Here is a 20,135-nt window from a genome sequence, read left to right as displayed (position 1 = left end):
GCTGAGGGAGCTGGGATTATTTAGTCTGCGGAAGAGAAGAATGAGGGGGATTTGATAGCTGCTTTCAACTACCTGAAAGGGGGTTCCAAAGAGGATGGATCTAGACTGTTCTCAGTGGAAGCAGATGACAGGACAAGGAGTAATGGTCTCAAGTTGCAGTGGGGGGAGGTCTAGGTTGGATATTAGGAAAAACTATTTCACAAGGAGGGTGGTGAAACACTGGAATGCGTTACCTAGGGAGGTGGTAGAATCTCCTTCCTTAGAGGTTTTTAAGGTCAGGCTTGACAAAGCCCTGGCTGGGATGATTTACTTGGGGATTGGTCCTGCTTTGAGCAGGGGGTTGGACTAGATGACCTCCTGAGGTCTACTTCCAACCCTGATCTTCTATGATTCGATGACCTTCCCTGGCTCTGGCCCCTCTTCTCCCCACTTCCTAATAGCTTCCCACCATCCCCACCCTGCCCATTCCCATTCCCACCCCCAGCCCAGGCCTGGCTGTCACAGACAGACCACTTCCCCAAAGTGTGATGGTGACTAGCGGAGCAGGTGCCATCCATGCTGGGGCTATGTCCCCCCTGTCGGTGTGCGGGGGGGACGGGGACGCCAGGCTAGCCTGCCCCGGTGGGTGCTCCACATTCACAGTGGCTCCACGCTGCCCGTCCGGCTGCCGGAGGCGGAGATGGTCCCTTAGCGGATATAGATTGCCCTGGTCTCCTCCGCGGCATTGGCCTCTGGGTGCATTTCGCTGCTCTGGGGGCCGCGTGCTGGGCACCCCGGGAGCTGGAGTCAGCCCCCAGCAGGTGCTGACTGCCCTTGGCTATCACACGCTCGTCCCTGCCAGCGTCCCGCATGCTGCCCCGGCCATAGCTCAGCCATGTCTGAGACACTGGCCTGCCCGGTCCTGCTGCTGTCTGCACCCTCTGCTCACTGTTACCGGTTCTGGGCAGGTCCCGGGCCCTGGGGGGCTAGTCAGGCCCAATCTGGCCTGTTGCTCCCTCAGCCCAATCCTGCCCTGACCTCACTGGAGTGCAGGCTGTCAGAACGTGAGAGCTCTGGGCCTGGGGCATGTCCATCTCCAGCTTGTTTTCTTGGTCCTGATGTTAACACCTAGGGGTAGGCGTAGCAGGGCTGGCGGGGTGGGCTGCAGATTCAAACCGCCCAGCAGGGCCTCAGCTTCTCTGCCCTTGGCTCCCGCTGCAGCTTCAGTAAGAGAGTCATTGCTGGGCCACACGCAACGATCTCTTCAGCTCCAGTCGCCTCCCGGGGCTTTCTGGTAGCCGGGCTGTCCAGGTTCCCGGGCCCAGCACCTGCGCAGCTCTTGGGCTGACGCACCGCAAACCCCGGCCTGGCTGCAGCAGCAGCTTCCTTCGCTCTGCCCCTTCCTGCTGGGAGGGAAAGGGAGCAGGGAGCACCCACCATGGCGCCACACAAAGACACGGGGCTGCAGAGGCATTTGCAGAGTTGACATGTTTAGAGCAGACGTTACAGGCTGGAGCCAGTGGTCACCGTCCATCGGGAGCCCCAAGCACACGCACAGCCAGGGCTGTTCACAGATCCACGGCATGCCTGCTGGCGCTGGTTTTCTCCGCGGGCAACACCCATGGGGCCAAGAGCCTGCTTCTCCAGAGCCGCACAAAGGCCGGTCCCAGCTGTGTGATGTTCTCTCCCCAACCCCTCTCGCCCCACCCCCCACAGGCATCAGTCTGACAGGGCTGCGGGAAGGGCCTTGGGCTGGATGCACTGGCCTTTGGGGCCGTGCTAACTGGCCAGGCTGTTAATTCTCCTTGGTGCTGGGCTGCTGGGGGATGCTCTAACTGACTGGGCGGCAGGGTGCCAGGGCTCGTCACCCACCGCATTACTATTATACAGAGCGAACGCTCCATGAAAGTGAGATGCACAGCGAGGGGCAAATCTCCCAGGGCTGAGGCTGTAGAAATACTCCAGGGCTTGGGTGCTTCTGGGGACCTGACCTGAGCTGTCCACACCCCATGCAGACCTGAGCTGGCGATCTTATGAAGCCAGCCTGCCTGCCTGCCATTCCAGAGCCCCAGCCATTTCAGATCCAGTCCTGCCCAGAGTACAGAAGATGCAGAAGGGAGAATATAGGGAACCAAATTCTTATACCCAGTTCCAGTTAAAGCTCACCTTGGGTTCAGGCCAGGTTTGGGTCGGGCATTATTCTACTGGCTCCAGGTCACCCAGCCCATCAAAGGCTTTTTCCTGTTACTTGGAAAAATTAGTGGCAGTGGGATCCACTTGATTCTTTTCCTCCGGGGACCGCAGCCCCAGACTCTTTCCCCCACGTTTGCTTCTAGGAAGCCTAGTCCAGCCTCTGGTCCTCGCAGCTCTGCAGGCATGTGTGCTAGGGATTGTCTAGCATTTAAATAAGGCAGCTTTGCATCTCATTTCCCCACAACTCCCTTTGCATCGCTGCTGCTCGTAGACCTTTGTGTGGTACAAAAGCTCTTCTGAAACAGGTTCCTGACCAGTGAATAAGAACAATTGTATCTGAACTGTTCAGGTGAGCACGCCGTCAGCAAATGCAGTCATTTCCACGGGGGCGGTCTCCATTCCCCACACGAGCAGCGGCCCATGGCAGACCCTGAAGGGGAGTGGGTATCCGGAGGAGGAGAACAATCTGGTTCTGCTAGCAGCAGGTTTCTCTTTGCTTTGGGGTTTTTTATCATCTTAATTTTTCCCCTAGAGCCCTTCCGTTTGGAATGCAATGGGCCTCACTCTGCTTCCTGGCTGACCCTACCCCGTGAGTGAGCCCGACTCAGAGAGTAAAGGGGAGAGGGTCAGGCCCTGGGTTGTTCCCCACTTGTCAAATGCACCCCTTGCTTATGAGATGCTTCTGCAATGGGAGTTTTGTTTCTGCTGTGCAAGAGAAAGGAGCCCTCCAATGCGCAGTGAGAACCAGGGCCAGAACCGGCCCACACCCACCTACGGGTGGCTCTGCACAGAGACACAAGGACCTAGGGCAGAGGATGGAAGGTCCGAGGCTTGTGGCAAAACGCAGCGATTAGGTCATGAGACCATAAAGCAAAGGCCTGTCCCGAGTGGCCCAGTGCCCTATAAAGGTGCCACTGTACAATACACGGGCAGAAACAAACCAAGGGGCCACGAGCCCCTGGTGCTGCTCCTGGCTTGGACCTTTGGCTGTGTAACAACTGCCCCAACACGGGCTGGCAGCGGTGACTGGACCTAAGGCCTTCTGCTCAAAAATCCCAGGCCACTACCGCCTGGGCAGAAGGAACAAGCTTAGCGGTGAGCGGCTTTTATCCTTCTTGAGCACCAGCCGCTAGAGGGAGACACTGCACAAGCCGCAGCTGCAGGATGAGGCCCAGCTGGGGCCTGAGCACCCTGACGCCGGTGGGAGCCAGCCAGAGCTGCGGGCGCTCGGCACCCCTGTGAGCCAGGAGTGCAGATACCTGGATGTGTAGCTAGCAGCTGGGGCCGATGAGTTTTCGGGTCCTTGCGGACGTCCTGCTGGAAGGCCTGTCACTTCCTGGGGCGGGGCAGCTGTTGGGATGCATGAGTTTCCGATCCCGCTGGGAGGGATGGGGGGAGTGAACAATAACCAACCAGCCCTCGGAAAGCCAGCCTCTGCCCCCTCCTCCAGCCTCCGTCCCACTGACCTCCTGGAGTAAGGGGCTATCAGAGGGGAGCTCAGGCGGCCCGAACTCATTCATGCATCATTATCCCATCCCACGGTGCAGCTCACTCAAGGCCACCCGGCAAAGCGGGGGTGAGAGGCAAGGAGTTCCCGCCCCCAGCCCTTTTGCAGAGCCTCTCGCCCACTACAACACCCTGTCCGCTCCAGCAAGGAAAAGCACAGGGGACAGGCTGCGGCCAGGGCCAGCAAAGCCGGGCAGCTGCCCCCGCTGAGCAGTGAGAGGAGCATGCGGCTCTGCAGGCTGCCCGTGGTGCTCATGTTACTGGTTCCTCTGCAAGGTGCTGGCCAGGCCGTTAGTCCATGTGCTCTGGAAACCATCCCCTCCAGGGAGCCCCCGTCCAGCAACCGCCACTGCCCGGTCAGACACCAGCCTGGCCTCGAACTACAGCAGACCTAAGGCAGGAACGCAGCCCCCGTCCAGCCCCACCATCGCATGCAGGTAGCTTAGCTCCGACCCCTTCCTGAGCCTCACTAACGCCTCTCCCCAGGGGCAGCCTGCATGGGAACCTGTCTCTTGGGCAGCCCCCGCTGACTGCAACGGAGCCCTGTGCAGGCAGCATGGTCCAGCTAGCTCGGCCGCCCTCCGCACCAGGGCCCTACGAACCAGACACCAGAGTAACAGTCACTATCGGCGTGGGAGCAACACACACGCACAGAGCCATTGCACACACATGCACACACAGCCATCAGAGATACACACACACACACACAGCCATTGCACACACATGCACACACAGCCATCAGAAATACACACACACACAGAGCCATTGCACACACATGCACACACAGCCATCAGAGATACACACACACACACACACACAGAGCCATTGCACACACATGCACACACAGCCATCAGAGATACACACACACAGAGCCATTGCACACACATGCACACACAGCCATCAGAGATACACACACACACACAGAGCCATTGCACACACATGCACACACAGCCATCAGAGATACACACACACACAGAGCCATTGCACACACAGGCACAGAGACACACACACGCACAACTATCACAGATACAAGCACAGAGCCATTGCACACACAGACATGCACGCGCACACAGAGGCATTGCACACACGCACACACAGCCATCAGAGATACACACACACACAGAGCCGCTGCACACACAGGAACACGCACACATGCACACACACAGAGCCATTACACACACACACACACACAGAGCTATCAGAGATACACACACGGAGCCATTGCACACACAGACACGCACATGCACACAGAGCCATCAGAGACACACACACCACACACACACACTCGGCACCATCAGAGAGACACACACAGAGCCTGGAGAAATGGCCCAATGGCCTGGTCTGAGAGGCTACGGAACCGTCTCCCAAGGCAAGGGCTGGGTGTGCCATCGCCGGGATCACTGAAAAGCCAGCAGCAGGCTGTAATGTGCAATAGGGAACAATCAGGACAGAGGGAGACGTGACCAAACTGGCCCCTTCCATCTCCCCTTTCTGCGAGGAGCAGTGAGCGGCTCTGGGCCCTGGGCTTAGTGCAGCTGCAAGGAAGGGAGCCGTCTCCAGGCTGCCCAGTCGAGGCAGTGCTGGGCCTGCAGCATCCTCCCCAAGATTTAGACTGCTGTCTCACTGGTCTGTCCATCTGTCTGTCTGTCTCCCCTCACATGCCTATTCACCTGGCCATGGCCAGAGCTCTCTGGCTCTAGAGGGACTAGGAGCATCCCTCCCTAGAGGGCCCCATTCTACCCAGGAGCTGAAACCTGAGAGCAGCAAGGCTGTGGGATGGCAGGGATTCCCCCCCCCCCTCCCCGCGGCCCCTGGAGACTGTGGGGCAGCCCCTGGGGGTGCTGGCAGCAGGGTTTGTGAAACCTGAAAGTGACAAGCTGGGGCACGAGCAGCCTGAGACTCGTCTGCAAGCTCCCTCTGTCGTCTCCTGGTCTCGCTCCCCGCAGGGAACATCAGACACTGCTCACCCCTGGAAACGGGGGCTGCCGGGCCAGCCCTTCCAGACAGTGTCTCGTCACCATCCGTCCCCCCATCCCTGGGGCCTCTGGCTCTCAGACTGCCCCTCTGGGCCTGCCCACAGCGACTGCGGGGCAGGGGAGAGGAGCAGTCCTGGGGGCTGTCACCTGCTCTGACTCTCCTGTACCCAGGAACACAGGACTTGCCGCAGACAAGCAGACAAATGGCCCTTCTAGGCTGGTTCCTGCCTCCCTCAGCAGCCAGCGTTACCTGGCCCAAGTGCCCCCGGCAGCAGTGAGGTGTGCACGGCAGCTGTCCCGCTGAGCCCAGCGCTGGCCACCAACGCAGGGAGAGCGCCGTGCCTAATCCGCCGGGGTGAGGCCCAGAGAACAGGAGGAGGGGACTCTTGGGGGTCTGCCGTCGCTTGCTGGGGTGACCCTGCCCTGGATCTAAAACCTGGCCAGCCTCGGCACGCGGGGAGATCCCTGCTCCCCGATGTTAGAGCTGGAAGTGCTATTAGGCCAGCTAGCCACTGTCCTGAGGAAGGTCTGCCCCGGGCGGCGCTGCTGCCTGCCCCAGCTCTCCTGTCCCTCATCTCCAGGTTCCTACATGCTCCCCTGGGCCCCCTCATTCATCCCCTCCCTCCCTCCCCGCTCACAGGGCCAGCTCCTGGGGGCTCCTGCCATCCCCCCTTAGCTGCAGGTTTTCACTTTTCCTCATACGCCAGCCCCAGCTCTCCCCTCGGCTCCCTCCACGTGCTGCCCAGCATCGTGCCAGAGGCCGGTCACGCCCTTGTCCCCAACGTGACGCTGCCGTGCAACATCCCCCAGCTCTCCGGTCTCCCTGGAAATCCACGTCGAGCCCAGCAGGCATAGAGCCCCACAGCCCCTGGAGGGAAATGGGGAGCCCAGCCTTGTGACCTGCTCAGGGGGGATCGCTGCCTGCCTGGGGGCTGAGAAGCAGCACAACGCAGGACAGGAGCTGGGTCTGGAGCGGGCGGCTGCTGGTGACCCCCATGTTCCCTTGCCACGCTGGATCCCTGGAGTCACTGCTCTTGCACAGGCGGGGGGCAAATCTCTGCCCCTGCCCAGCCAGAGATGGGAAGCCACCTGAACCCAAAGGGCACCCGGGCGCCAAGCAGGGAACGTGCGCAGTGACAAGGAGCAGAGCAACAGAGCCAGCCAAGCAAAGCCGCCCATTCTGTAAGAACCTCTCCATGTGCTCCCTGTCCCCGCCCTGCATCGCTGCCCTTGGCAGCCGAGGACCTCGCCGTGCAGACGGGAGCATACTTCTCCTGTGGAGACTGCAGTCTTCCCAGCGGCTCCTACCCCTCAGGCCCCAGGGTTCCAGCCTGTGCAAACCAACAGACCAGAAGAGCAGGGGACCCAGAGAAAGTCAGGGAAGCTTCCAAATGCCGAGTCCCGCAGAGGTTGGCACAGACATAGGTTTGGCCTTTGGGGCTCACGTGTTCCACTCATCTCCTGGGATGAGCAAATCCAGCCTTTTAGCACCTGCTGCCTGGCGGACTGGTTAGGTCATGAGCAGCGGGGGAGTCTCAGGTCACTGAAAGCCGTGATAGACACCTTAACACAACAGTGAGGGGCTGGCCAGCGGTCAAGCCCAGGCTCTGCCAGCCCTTCCAGACAGTGTCTCGGCCGCAGCTCCCGGGCTGGGGCACGGGCACGCTTTGAACACCACCGAGGCTGAAATGCTGGTTCCCCGGTTGCTACATTATTCTGGGCAGATTCTCGCTCACCTGCAAAATAGGAAGGTTTCGCTTTCTCTGCCAGGCCTTGTGCCAGATCACCCCGATTTAACCTAGCCCTGGTTCCCCGTGATCTGAGCCAGCCTCGCTGTGCCCAGGCTGAGCCTGCATGCCCTTCTTCTCCTGGAGGGCCCCATCCCAGCTGGGCAAACCTGCATCACTGTTCATGCTGATCCAAGGCAGCCAGATACTCTACCCCTTGCCGTACCCTGAAAGGGCAAGTCGTGCTCGCACCTCGATTTGGGGGTGCATCACAGCCCCACTCTCCAAGGAAGCACATGGAACAACGGACCCCCAAACCCATTCTGAGCCCAGCCCTGAGAGAGGTTTTAGTATGTTAATAAAGCAGGGAGCAGTCAGGGTCAGGCAGCCTCCTGACTAGTTAGTATGTTAGGTAAAAATACACCAGCCACATCACTGCCACACATGGACCCGGAGAGATAATCGAGAGGAGGCAGTTAGGTTAGTGGCGAGATCCCCAGCAAGTCGTTAATATCAGCCTGAAAGGAACAGGTCACGGTGGTTAGTACAGAAACACATAGGGGTTAAAGGTGTGGGGGGGTCTGCTACAGAAACAGGCAATAAACTGGCATAAAGACCGAGTCACGCTGTGGGTCCTTCTCCAGCTACACGTCTCAAGGCAAAGCAGAACAGCTGTTAGCAGTTAGACAGCAGCGAAAGGGGAGTGAGCCCCGGAGCGTCTCACGAGCAAGAGAGGCTCCAATCACTTACAGGCCAGATCCATAAAGCACTTGGGCAGAGTTGCTCTTGGAGAGCACCCACACCTGGAGAGCAAGCGATGCTCCTGGCTGCAGAGTGCACCTGTCTGTCTGTCTGTCTGTCCGGGCGGACACTCTCCTCCCGTGAGTTCTGCTTGCCTGAGTGTCAAAGCCAGGCTGCTCCCGAGTGGAGGCAGTTCCAGGAGAGGATCTCGTGTGTAGCCCTCGGCCACGCTGAGATGCACAGAAGGGACAAACTCACCCCGCCCTGTCAGCGGAGCTAACAGCGGGGGAATGGGGACGGGTGCTTGGTAAGCCAGTACCACGCTGCATCTGGTCCCGCTCTGCCCCTGGACTGGCGCTGCTCTCCTCTCTGCCTGCGCCCCCTCCCTGTTCTCACTGCGCCCTCCTCTCACTCCTGCCATCTTCCCCCTGAGCTCTCTGACCTCTGCCCACTGGCTCTGCTCCCTAGTTGGGGGAGCTCTCCACACTGCCCTGGAGCCACTGCGATCTCCCCAGCTGAACCTCACCGGGGCACCTCCCTTTGCTCCCCCGCCCATGCACGACTTTCCGTGGAACATCTCACGATGATGCCAGCCACACACACACGTTACATTATCACCCCCGCCCCAGCTCTGAGCAGCGATGTTCTGGTTCACAGCCCCCTGCCGCTCCTGCTACCCACGTCTCCTCAGCCCGTTAGCAGCCACGTTTTGTTGGTTTGGCACCTTCCTCCCCCCGGAGCAGTGCAGGAGGGACCCACTGCCTGGCCAGGTACCCTGTGCTGCAGGCTTCATGCATAGCCTTTGGGGTGGTTAAGGGCATCAAGTTCCCACTCCAGCTATTATCACTGACTGATTTAGGAATCGGGCCTTTGCCTTCAGTATTTAAGTGCAGTTAAAAGGACAGCAACCAGCATTGCTCTCCCTCCATGCAGGGGTTAGGTTAGTCCTGTTAATCACTGCAGGCCCCCCGAGGGGATGCTGGTGAGCTAGCGGATATTCCTGGTTTGCATGCCAAAGGCACAGTGGATGGGCCAAACCCTGTAGCCTGTACTTTGGCAAACTCCCAGAGAAGGCAAAGGGAATGCAGCCCATGCAGGTGGAGTGAAAGCTGAACGAGACCTCACAACTAGGCCCAATGTTAGTGCATCATGAAATACGTTAAATGCCTCGACGGCAGATTTCCCTCTAGACAACATGGCCTGTTCCTCTCCCTGCCCGTCACCTCCCATGCTCTCGGTTAGGGACCAGGAGTAAGTACAAGTGCCAATCGACCAGAGAGGTTCAGCCCCTCGGCTCCTGGCAGTTAGGCGCTCGAGGTTGGCAACTGCTTTCCACATGCATCAGTGCCAAAAGGAAACCAGTGGAGATCCAAAGAAACTGAGTCCTGGCCCGGCACAAGCTGAGAGCGCCCCATGTCCGTCCCAAAGCTCAGGAGTAACAGAGGCACTAAGGCTGATGTGGAGGCCATTCCCAATGACAGATGAACCAGGCAGCGTTCCAAGCAATTCAAGAGTTTGGGGTACGGGTGGGGACTGCAGTTTCTTAATTGCTTTTTAACAGGGTCTCTCTGCAAATTAGCTTCACTGGACCTTCTGGCAAATACAAATTACGAAGTGACTGGCCAGTATGTGAAACATGCCACTCCAAACCGTTTTATAAAGCCTGTGAATAGCATTGTTTTCTCTTGGCCTCATAAAGTTGATTGAAAACCAGTGGCCTAATTTTCAAAACTCCTGAGCAACTTCCTTTCTCATTGCACTTAATGGGAGTTCAAGATGTTCAGCTGCTCTGAAAAGAAGGACAGCCGCATAACGTAGCAGGGTCGCATGGACAGGGGTCTGTCGGAGGGGTGGGGGAACACCTCTTCATTCATTTGTCATGGTGAAGAGCAGCAGAAAGTTAAGGAGCCAAAGAGTGTGTGTTAGTAGCATATAGAACCAACTAAGAAGAGATTAGTACAAGCAGTTAATAAAGAGCCACATGTCATAACCAGAGAGGGCATCTTAGTTCAGGAACAGAACTAGGAAAGAGAAATGGAGAGAAAAGCAGCAAAGGTTAGTTTGTTTAATTCAGTTTGGAAATTTGTTAGTCACAGGAGAGAGAGATCTAGTGACTTAAAAAGGAACTGAAAAGCTTTTGTCAATAAACCCAGTCTAGGATCCCTAGTCAGCAGCAGAATCCACATGCAGACTTCAGCGTTACAGACAGAAACACCCCTGGAAAATCAGTCCTTCCTCTAGTGACCTGCCAAGACCGGCGAAGCAGTGTCTGTCTTTCCTCTGCGGGTGTTGTGGGAGTTCCAACACCGACAGCAGAGCAGAGAGTCTGGCTCTCTGGTGTTCCTGGAGCGCTACCCCATGTTGCTGGGGAAAGACAGAATCGTGCACTCAGGCCCTGTCAGGTACATGGAGGAGCAGCCCCCCACCGATTCCCTCGCTGTGTTTGTAATGTTTGACACTGCACATAGATTCTGTTCCTGGGGCGGCAACTTGACTGGCTTCTTTGCAGACATACTTACGCAAGCTTTTCCGTTCCCCTTTAAAGGCAATGTTGCTGTCCCCGGTTAGTAGGAGGTGAAACAAGCCGGGTTAGTAGTGCATGCATTACAGCCAGTTAGTGGGTTAGTTCGTTCGCAAGTAACTTACTCCATATTCCAGCGGCATTAGCAGGCCTGGCTGGGGGGCAGAGTCTGTGAGGGCAGGGAGATCTTCCTGGGTTAGTACGTTAAGAACTTAGCACGGTAATATACATGCACAACGCACCAGTTAGTCCCACTTGCTGGTGGGGGATGCACCTCCTTGGAGTTTAGCCCATGCTGCTGTCATAGGCCAGGAGCAGCTCCTGGTATCTAGCGGCAGGAGACGCCTTTGGGCTATCGGGCCGGGATTTGGAATGTTGGTGGCTCATTATTCTGAGGCTAGAACTGGCCTGTGTGACCCTAAGTAACCGAACTGGAGAATAAAGCACTTTGCAAATGCAGCCCCTAGCACCGTCCTGGCCTAGGAGAGCGCTCGGCCCCTCCTGCTGCCATGCACCCCTGTGCAGAAGCATCTCCACAGCTACCAAGCCAGCGCGCTCCCCTCACTCACACCAGCTAGCAGGGAATCCTGCCCACAGCTCCAGGGCAGGTGAGAGTCAGGCTCTTGGGGTCTGTCTGCACTGCCCGCAGCAGCGAGCCTCCAGCCCGGGTTTGCAGGGCTCACGCTGCCCAGCCAGGGCTTTGGTGTGGCGTCCCAGGCTGGAGCTCGGGTTCCAAAGCCCGCCCCGCTTCCTGGCCTTCAGAGCCCGAGCCCCAGGCCGAGCCACACGGCAGCCCCAGCTCCACCAGCCCGAGCCTGTTGATCGCTGCCACAGGCGGTGGAGACAGGCCCGTAGTGACCGAGCCAAGGAGCTGCCAGCCCATCAGAGCTAAATGCGTCCGATCTACTGGGCAGGAGTGTGCCAGAAGAAGCAGAGGAAGGAAATGGGTAACAGGGTTAGGAGAACGCTGTGCAATTGCACTAAGCTGATGGCTGGGGCAAAGGCCATGAGCTGGCAGCGCATCAGCTGTTGGAGAGACAAAGCTATTTCTGTCCCGCTCTGAGTAGCTGCTGTCTTGCGAGCAGGGGCCCAGTAGGGAAACAAATGGAATTCCAAAGAACAGTGAAGATCTGTCTTCTGGCTCTCCCCCACGGCCTGACCATGAACCCGGCAGGCTGGGCGTATTGAGGATGCTTGGCTTGGGGGCTCTCCCCAGCATGCCCATGGAGCAGCACAGAACCACAGTGAACAACCAGAAGAGACTAACTGCAGCTGTGAAGCAGGAGAAGCAGAAGGTTCCTAGCTAAGGCAGGCTCCATCTGTCACATGCACTAGGGAATGTCTCAGGGATGGGAAGTGAGGGGGAAAGGAAACAAGGAAATAACCCCCTGGAACCAAACGGGGCACTCTATGCCCCCACCTGGCTCCCTCGGCTCCTCTCTCGTCAGGAGTAGGTAGATACAGCCAGGAGATTCCATCCCCCCGCTCTACAGACGCTGCAGTGTTCATACACTGTGCTGACACACATGGGAAATAGCTAGACTCGCCCAATGCAAGCTCCCTGGCGCGAGGCCCTCCATGCTGGCTTCTCGGAGAGTCCCTCACTGAACGGGAACACATCTGCAGCTAATTTTCCTAAAAGAATCCGACCTGCAAGTCCCACCACAGCACCCTGCCTGCAGAAGCTGCTCCCTGACCTCCCTGGGGCACGCTCCCACCCACCTCCCAGCAGCAGGAAAGTGCTGGAGTTGTTACGTTTACCAGGGGAACGCGGCGCCTGCTTAGCATGGTGATGGAGGACGGTGGCTCAGGGGAGTTCTGAGAGGTGGCATTCCCGCCCGCGTGCTCCACGTTGCTCCTGGAGGCTGACAGGTTTTTAAACACACAGCCCAGCACACAGGCCTCGGGGCAAGCCAATCTCCTTGAGGCACTCTCCCCTTATTACAGCCTGACACCAGCTGCGCAGGACAGGTATGGCAGAGAAAAGCCCCAGAACGTCGCCTGCAGGTGATAGAGACAATGAGCAGCCTGGGTCCCTCTGAGCCCCGAGCTCTCGCCCTGACACGAGGAGATCACACCACACAAGCCTCTCCGGGGGCTCAAGGAACTCAGAGCAGGCTCGCTGGCCCCCACCCCAGCTCCATTGCTACTGGGCTCGGCACCATTCACAAAAGGAACATTCACCGGAGCAGAGAAGTCATGGCATGAGCCGGAGACGAAAGGCCAGTGGGATGAACTTGTTCCTTAAGCTCCTCCCACCGCCACCATTTCCTATTCAGTATTTCCAGAGCTACCACCACGGCCAGGTGATCCCTCAGCTCCTAGCACCCCGGTATATCACTCAGGGGGAGGGGAGCACCCGGCGAGCCAGAAAGGCTAAGCATCATCATTCATGCAGATCGCGCGAATGCAGTAGCCTGCACCAGCGCTGAGCCCAGTGGCAGTCTGTCCTCTTAGCCCTGAGGATAATCTGCAGATGGACACTACAAACCCAGCCCCGCCCTCCTGCCCACTGCCCCAAGGGCGGGGTGGGGGAGCCCTAAGGAATCAGTTCTCTTTCCGGGGGAGGTTTCAGACAAGCATGAACTGCTTTGGCGTCACCCCCATTCGTAAGCATCTAGAACGTTCCCCAGCCCTTAGCTCTTGTTCTCCTCCCGAGGGAACTAACTCTGTGAAAGGGCCGAGGCATCGGGATTTGCACTGGCTCGGAGAAGTGACCCTGGCAAGAAAGCCCCGCTGACCCAGAGCTAGCCTTAGCCACACTCCGTCTCACAGCCCTCTCCCACTGCAAGCCGTCTACCCCTGTGAAAGGGGGGCACGGGCCGGGCCGCAATCTGTCGGGCAGTCGACACGCACAGGCTGACACGTGGCGTTTGCTACAGTCTCAAATCTTCCGGATGTCGTCACTAAGCAATACCTTCGGCAGTGTCCTGTGCGTGCTGCTCCCGCAGCTCCGAGCAGGCAGCCTCATGGCCACACTCACAGGCCAGCGAGTCAGCGTGATCCTCTCTGGAGCCACACTGGCTCCTGGGGATTTGTGGCAAAGAACCGAAACCCGCTCCCCGTGGTGCCAGTCTGAGGTGCTGTGACTCACTGCTGCCCCTTCCTTGCCAGGGCACCGCCATAGCGCTGCCGTCGGGTCGCCAGGGCTCAGGAATCCCACAGGGGAGCGAGATGGCGCATCCCTCAGGCAGACATCTGGTGTCTCTGCAAAGAAGGCAAACGAAGCTGTTAGATCCCACCAGGTGCCCTGCTCCTTCGTCCCGGTCAGTGCAGCATTAGGGCACTCTCTGCAGCGGAGACCTGGCCCTTTCCACTCTCAGAGAACTTTCCAGGGTTAACTAACGACTCCTCATCTCCACACTAATCAAAGCAGAGGCCCTGGGAGCTGCAGAATCAGATCTCAGAGATGATAGCCAAGGCTGCAGAGGGGCGTGAGCCTGAGAGGCAGGATTAGAGCTCAGAGGCTGCTGGCCCCAGGCCTGTGCTCAGACCTGTCCAGGCTTTGAGTCCTGCTCAGAGCAGGTCGCAAGGCCTAGGAAAAGGGCTGGACAAGGGCATAGGGGGCTGCTTGTCAGGACAGACGCGGAGCAAGTTAAACTCCAGCCAGGCCAGTGGGAGTTTGGGAAGCGCAGCCCCATCCAACAAGTAAGGACAGGGAAGGCTCTCCTCCTGGGCTTCTGGACGAATCGCCTGAGCAGAGCCGGCAAGCTGGCAGGCGTCATTCGAACTCCACCCCCTCGCGCTGTGAGGCACTTCGGCTCAGGCACTGTCTCCCTGGGAAGGGCTGCCCAGCACCCCAGGTCGCTCAGGGGCCACTTCTCACTGCCATGGGAATGTTCCTCCCCACTCAGGCCTTTGCCAGGCTGGAGTGGGACCCACGCGGTGCCTAGGCCTGATGCTGCCCTCTGGGAGTCTGGCCACCCCATGTGCCAGCCGCTAGTGCCACTGTGCGTGGCTTGCCCCGTGTCCTACCTGATGCCACTGGCTACGAGAACACTGTAAAATAACCCCCCATCTTGTCTTGCTGCTCCGGCCGCGCAGGGGACTGTGTGTGAACAGACCTCAGGTCAGTCATTAGCAGCTGCAAAAGAAAGCAACCAACACAGCAAAAGAGAACAGCATGCGGCACCTTCCACGGCCACCCAACTCCCCAGTTCCTGGGGTCCAGGTGGCACCGAAGGGAAGCCCCGCACTAATAAGCACCCCAGCAGGAGAGTCTTGCCTGCGATGCTCTGCCGCCCTGTGGGAAACGGGGGCTCAGAGGAGATGGTGCCAGAGGCTCCCCGTCCCTGGGCTGGGCTGGCACAGGGGCTATAGGCCCCTCTTCCGGGCAAGGTGCTTTCAGAGGAAGCTGCAGAGCCTCTCCTGGCTACAGAAAGGTCCCACACTGGCTGTGTCCCTGGGGATACAGAGATGGATAGACTGCAGTCCTTGGGGCCACCCCCACCCTAAGCTAGGAGAAAACATGACAGCAAAGACACTACTGGACTAGGAAAGGGGTGGCTAGTGGCGCCGTCCATGTCTGCATGCAAGTCCCCTCCAAAGGAGCCCCTTTGGCTTGGGCATCTCCAGGGCTCGGGCATGCAGAAGCCAAGCCCCCAGCTTTCTCCAGAGTCGCTCGCTGTCTCATTTGATCAAATCCTCTTCATTAGAAATGGCGTCTGCCAGCGGCGTGTGCGGTGTCAGAGCAGGGCTCACTGGGTCACTCGGCGCTGGCTGGACTGGCTTCCATTCATGGCTTAGGAAGGAGCCAGCTTTACATTCCGAAGGAGAGAGAAGACGAAGGCGGAACACGAGCTAATTGGGGCCGTAGCTCTGAGCCATGGAGTGCTGGGCGTGCCGCAATGCTGTGCGCTCCCTGCTGTCCGGCTGCATAGCACGCCCCGGGGTGGGGGACAGGCCTGATGGGGGTGAAGGGCAGGGCATTGGGTCTTCCGTTCAGGAAGAGCAAAAGCCTGGCTCCCTGCGTGCTGCAGGAGTCACTTTGCTGACACTGCTTAATCAAAAGAGATGATTCCCAGACACCAGCAGCTCCTCAGTCAACAAGCCAGCCCCTCATTGGGCCTGGGTCCCCTGGCTACTTGTGCCATGATCCAGAACCTGTGCTCATGCTCATGCCTTCCTGCAGGGCTACGCCTACTAACACCTGCATGGTACGTGCTGCGGTGATTCACACTATCACAGACAGCAATAAAAGGAACCATCCTGTGCCCTGGAAGAGGGAGCCGGCCCTTAGTCTGGGGTGTGGAATCTGTACAAAACCTGATTCTCTGCAGGAAAAGGGGAGGGTGGGTCTGGAACCATTCCAAGATAGTTGTGTATCTCCATTTTCTGCTGCTGTCCACTGCCTAGATTTCCCCTGAACTAGCTGCTTCCCCACCTGATGCGTGTGTGTGCACCTGTGTTGTTTTCAGGGCTGACTAGATTGTTAAAGTTGGTCCAAATGTTCTGAATTTCAATTTTTCAATTACATTTTTGATCAAAATTGATTTTTGGGGGAAGAAAAAAAACAAAAAAACTTTTTTGATGCAATCAGGTGTTTTGACCACCTCTAACTTGTATGTACATTTGCACAATGTGTGTGTCTCTGTGTGGCGTGAACATGGGGACAGGTGGGGCAGAATGCCAAGAACCATTGAAGCATCTTTTATTACACTGTGTCCGAAGTGATGCTGAAAAAGGACCCGTTTCCTCTTTGTGTCACTAGGAGACAAAGCCATAGACATCCTCCATTGACCACCAGCACTGAGTTCACTTGCAGAGGACAACGGATCTCGTGCTAGTCACTTGGGGCAGAATCTAGCTCCCAGGAAATTACCCCTAAGCCCCCTGCAGCTTCTTCCCAACAGCAGTGCTAGAAAGGAGCCTCTCTGAGTTTCCTGGAGCCCATGCACAGCTATGCCCCGGTGTGTGTATGAAGGAGGCATAGAAAGTCCATACCAAACAATTACCCATTTCAGATCGTAATATCCTAACCCGCCCAGCCTCATGCACTCCTTGCAATCTTCTGTAAAGCTACAGAGAGTTTGGGTCGGATTCTGATCTCAGTTACACGAGAGGCTTCATCTTCAATAGAGTTACTCTGGATTCACCCCAGGATACCTGTGACTGGGGTCCTGCCCCACCTTTGTATTTAGCTGAAATACAGTCAGCTGACAGCATTAGAGTCCGACTTTGCTAATGATTTGTGTTCAAAATCAATATGAACATAACAACAAGAGCCCTGGCTAAAACCCTCTGGAAATGGGCAGAGATGACTGCAGCACAGTCTCTGATGGGACACAGCTGTCAGCTAGTTATTATTATTCCAGCTAACAATTAGCCGTCTGTATGAAAATGGCTCTCCTCAGGAAGCCCCGGCATGCATGCATTTGGTGAACACCATGCACTGAGGATCGTCCATAGGACCTGGGGCCGTCCTCGGGAGTCTGTAGGAAGGTTGCCTGCACGGCTAGAATAGACACAGTGGAAGCCAGTAAGAATGTAGCACAGGGTTTCCCGGCATGGGGCCGTAAGATGGAGGTTGGGTTCTCTAAAGGTAGGTAATTGCCCTGTTGCCAGTGAACTGAGAGCTTTAGCACACTCCCTTTGTTGGGCCATAAGTGGAGTGTGTTCCTGGGAATCGAGTGGAGAGAACAAATGACAATGTGCTGGTGGCAGTTAACAAAATGTTCGTTTTGGGCACCACTGAACTGTGCTTTCTGGTTGCAGTCTTGGGCTGCCTGTTGGCTTGTGTATACATTGGTTGCAGGGAGCTTTAGCTAGCGTAGCATGCGGGGATGCGGCAGATGTGAATATGCAGCCGTATTGTTCAGGTTAAGCAAGGGATAAACAAAAAGGAAGCCAGGACTGAAGCCCAGCTTTGCACTCGGCAGGAGCAAAATGCACGAAGGAACAAGAGCCCACCCTACACGAGTCATGTCACGCGAGCAGCGTGTGTGATGAGCGGAGGTGAGCAGAAGAGCAGAGTGGGGAGAGAGAATGGCTTTCTTCAGGGCAGAGTTAGAGTTACTTACACACCATGATTGCTAAGATTCAACATTCTGGGCATTCAGTGCTGTTCTACGCTTCCCCTGTCTGGGCATTGCCCCTCACTCTGCCATAGCAGGACTTTGTATTCCTTCATTTTGATTCCTGGCGGAGTGTGAAATCTGAATTCAGTCGGATGTCACTGCACTCCAGGAGTGGCTGAGTCTGGCTCTGAAGCAAGCCTTCCTTTGCCTATGGCACTAGCTGGGCATTCAGTAACTAGTTTGATTATGGCCTTTGATGTATTTTTAAGAGAGGCAGATCGGGGCATTCCTTAGGGTTTTGAGAAGCTGCTAGGCATTAAATATCCCATTATTTCTAGACTTGCCTTGATTGTCAGGGTTGGGTTAGATTTTCCAATGCAAAAGGTGGCAGAACAATAATGGATGTGAAAATGGCACCCCAAAATGCTCGGTGGTAGCATCTGTCAGATTAACTCTTTGCAGACAGGAATGGATGTACTAAAGTCCCCTTGATAGGCTGGACTTTCTCGGCTCTCTCCGTGTCCCTGTCCCTTTCCCCCCAGCATTGCTCCTAATTCCCATATTTTAGAGAAAATGGTGGTTTAAAGGCAGAGAACTAAACCAGCGTTTTTACTGCATTCCCTTCGGGGAGCATTGGAAATGATGCAAGGTTCCATTTACCTGTCTTAAACCCTATGCTTGATGTGGATCAAAAAGATGCTTCTGGAAAGAAAATACAAACAAGTGGCATATCAGTTAATCTGAGCCCTCAGCTGCTCAGCGCTGAAAATGGAGCCCTGCATCCGCCCAGCGCCTGCCTAGCTGTGCTATTGTTCGGCAGGGACTCCGTGCAGACAGGGCCGATAATGAGGTTAGGAAAAGGCAATGACAACGAACAACTGATCATTCCACTTAACAAAGGAGTTAGCGAAGGCAGAGTGTGCCCTTAGCCTCCTCACACTGCAGTGAGGCTAGTGTCCGTTTCCCCACCAGGAATGACTCAGAGATAGATGGGAAATAGCCGGGCACCGAATGGACATTTTTAGTGATGAACCAACGAGCTGAAGGCCAGTCCCCGCTGGCCCCTTTCCAAGGTATGTCCCCATTTGCTAGGGAACAGCTGCAGGAAAATCCCCCTCTGGTTTCCACACCGAGTTTTATCAACACCTAGTTATCGGAGTGTCTCTGTGCACACACCACACCCAAGTGCTGGCGGTGCCGAGAAGCTGGCCATCTGGGGACAGGCTGAGTCACGGGAGAAACACCCCGACAGAAGGCTGTGACCAAGGGGAAGGGGACCGTTTCACCCAGACAAAAGAGAAAACCAAGATAAGAGCATCCTCACCTGATTTCCATGAGAAACCGCGACGCAGGGACCCCAGGCTGGGCGAGATGTTGGCTGGTGTACAAGCCTCTTTGTGCTGGAGCTTTCGAGAGAAAGAGAGAGAATCCCTGGGTAAGATATTACCATGCAAACTCCACCCCATCTTCTCGACAGCAGTCCCCCCCCCCACCCCCGGCCGTCCAAGCAGCCCTGCTCGTGCTGCATATGGCCCAGGAATCTGCTGCAGCTCCAATTAAATTTTAATGCTGAAAATGCAGCCAAGTCACCTTCACTCCTCCTGCTCCTTGTGCAATGTCCCTCCCCCCGTGCCCACGCCTCTTGCTGAGCCCCCCGACACGGGGCAGGCGTGTGCCAAGCACGGGGAGGTGCCCTGCACTGAGCGCTCACAGGCTGGGTGCTCTGGGGTGAGGGGGGCTGGGCCGCGGCTTGACAATCCTGAACCATTAACGTCCAAGTGAATAAAGGGAAACCACTGAAAAGCTCGGAATAATCAGCCCATCTGCAGGCTGCTGAATGGGCTGTGTCGGAAACCAGCTGCTGGCTTATTCAAAGCGGGCACTTATTCCCCTTCTGCTGGAGCCATCTGGGCTGCCATGGCAACAGCAGTCCTAGCAGGCCTGGGGTCAGCTCCCACTCAGGAGGGGGGGAAGATCCGACACCAGCCCCACGGCTGGTTAGGGCTGGGCTGGATGGAGGCTGCCTTCGCTATCCTCTTCTGGGAGTGGCTGGCCGGAGCTGGGCCAGCCCGGGAGTGGGCGGGGGGCCACACTTGAGGGGCCTGGTGCTTCCCTAGACCTTGTGTCTGGGGGGCTGTGCTTTCCATCCAGCCTGCCCTCTGCCTGCAGGGAGACCCGCACGCAGGTGGGTGATGCCTGACTCGGGCACTGTGCAGGGCCGGGAGGGCCACCCCTCGCCCCCCAGCCTGCCTGGGCAGCACCGTGAGCCCCAGCACTGGGCCCTGGCGGGACGCAGATGCCCACACCAAGGGCCATGTGGCATTAGGACGGGGGCAACTGGGACCAGGCCCTGGCCAGCTCCATCACAAGCCCTTACGCTGCGGTGCTAATGCTGTGAACCTGGCTGGGCTCTGCTCTCTGTGCCCGTCACCCTGCTGTCCTCTATGCTCCTGGTCCCTCCCCCACGCTCTGTGCT

General features: G+C 57.1%; 1 protein-coding gene and 1 long non-coding RNA gene across 4 annotated transcripts in view; one reads left to right on the top strand and one right to left on the bottom strand.

The window, feature by feature from the left end:
• Nucleotides 1–1,449: 1,449 nt before the first annotated feature.
• Nucleotides 1,450–19,500, bottom strand: LOC125623158 (uncharacterized). Of its 2 annotated transcripts, XR_007352906.2 has the most exons (4): nucleotides 19,250–19,500; nucleotides 18,984–19,065; nucleotides 14,619–18,361; nucleotides 1,450–13,850 (listed from the first exon to the last, which is right to left on the bottom strand). It is a non-coding gene; the product is annotated as an uncharacterized LOC125623158 (long non-coding RNA). The 2 variants fall into 2 exon arrangements; XR_012665112.1 differs by lacking the exon at nucleotides 19,250–19,500 and having other exon boundaries at nucleotides 18,984–19,150.
• Nucleotides 18,984–20,135, top strand: part of CRYBB1 (crystallin beta B1) — a 30,661-nt gene continuing 29,509 nt past the window's right edge. The window contains exon 1 of one of the 2 annotated variants that reach the window (XM_048822038.2): nucleotides 18,984–19,094. The gene's annotated coding sequence lies outside the window, so the exon portion shown is untranslated. The remainder of the gene's footprint in view (nucleotides 19,095–20,135) is intronic. The other variant, XM_075120127.1, reaches the window with a different exon arrangement.

This window comes from Caretta caretta, chromosome 15 (genome assembly GCF_965140235.1).
Source record: "Caretta caretta isolate rCarCar2 chromosome 15, rCarCar1.hap1, whole genome shotgun sequence".
NCBI classification, from domain to species: Eukaryota; Metazoa; Chordata; order Testudines; family Cheloniidae; genus Caretta; species Caretta caretta.
This window is presented reverse-complemented; position numbering and strand designations above follow the sequence as displayed.